A 1,640-nucleotide genomic window follows, 5' to 3' on the forward strand; every position below is an offset into this window, starting at 1 on the left:
TTCTGGAACAGGTGTAGGCTATGGGACAAGCACTTGGGTTACACGCCCCAGCGTATGCCCTGGTCCTGGACTTTTATCTGTGGAGAAGCAGACAGTGTGAAGTCCCTGGAAGTCCCCTCTGGCGGGGAGAGTCTCGTTTCAGAACTCTATGATTCTAGTAGAAAGCTCTGCCCTGTGCAGCAGAGAATTATTCCACATTTGAAAAGTAGTTCTGGGCCAAATTGCAGTATTGGGAGCAAATAAATGATTATTGTTTTAAGCCACTCAGTCTTGGGGTGGTTAATTATTAATAGATAACCAGAAGATGCATGTAACAGTATCTTGTTCTTTCTAATGTTGGACAACTTTCCACTATATAAATATACCACAATTTGCATATCTATTCTGTTATAGACATTTCAGTTATTTCTAGCTTGGGTCTATTAAGAATAATGCTGCTGGAAACATTCTTTTTGTTTTTGTTTTTTTTTTTCCTTTTTGAGAGAGACAGGCAAGGTCTCACTCTGTTGCCCAGGCTGGAGTGCTGTGCTGCAGTCAGGGCTCACCATGGCCTCGACTTCCCAAGCTCCTCAAGTGATCCTCCCACTTCAGCCTCCCAAGTAGCTGGGACTACAGGCACCCTCTGCCACGCCTGGCTAATTTTTTTTTTTTTTTGTAGAGATAGAGTCTCATTATGTTGCCCAAACTGGTCTCAAACTCCTGGGATCAAGTCATCCTCCTGCCTCAGCCTCCCAAAGTGCTGGGATTGTAGGTGTGAGTCACTGTGTAGAACATTCTTATGTGTCTTTCAGTGGAAATATGAACTCATTTCTCTCGAGAACAGATCTAGGAATAGAATTATTGGTTAATGAGGTAGCCATGAAGGTAGGCATCTTTAGAAGATATTGTCAAACAGTTTGTATTTATTTGTATTATTTATTTATTTATTTATTTATTTATTTGAGATGAATCTCACTCTGTCACCCTGGAAGAGGCTGGAGTGCAGTGGTGTGATCTCAGCTGACTGCAACTTCTGCCTCCTGGGTTCAAGCGATCCTCCCACCTCAGCCTCCCAAGTAGCTGGGATTACAAGTGTGCACCACCATGCCCAGCTAATTTTTGTATCTTTAATGGAGACGGGGATTTCACCATGTTGGCCAGGCTAGTCTCAAACTCTTGACCTTAAGTGATTTGCCTGCCTCAGCCTCCCAAAGTGCTGGGATTATAGGTGTGAGCCACTGCACCTGGCCCAAACAGTTTTTTAAATAAGAGCTCCAATTGCTCTACAACCTTGCCAACACTTGGCATTGTCAGTCTTTTTAATTTTAGTCATTCTGGTAAGTATATGGTGGTATCTTATTGTGGTATCTTAATTTGCATTTATCTGATGAGTAATGATGTTAAGCTGTAATATATTCTTTACAAAAAGATTACATAACAAACCAAAATGTTGACAGTGGTGATCTTTGCAGAGGTGTGACAGTAGTTTTTGTTTTGTTGTTGTTTGTTTTCTGCAGCATAGTCTTTCTGTTTGCTAAGTTTTCTGCATTCTCTAAATTTAAATGCTTAATTTTTAAAATTATTATTTTTTTTATTTTTATTTTTTTTTATTATACTTTAAGTTCTAGGGTACATGTGCAGAACGTGCAGGTTTGTTACAT

The sequence above is a fragment of the Colobus angolensis genome, unplaced genomic scaffold (assembly GCF_000951035.1).
Source record: "Colobus angolensis palliatus isolate OR3802 unplaced genomic scaffold, Cang.pa_1.0 Scaffold24, whole genome shotgun sequence".
NCBI classification, from domain to species: domain Eukaryota; kingdom Metazoa; phylum Chordata; class Mammalia; order Primates; family Cercopithecidae; genus Colobus; species Colobus angolensis.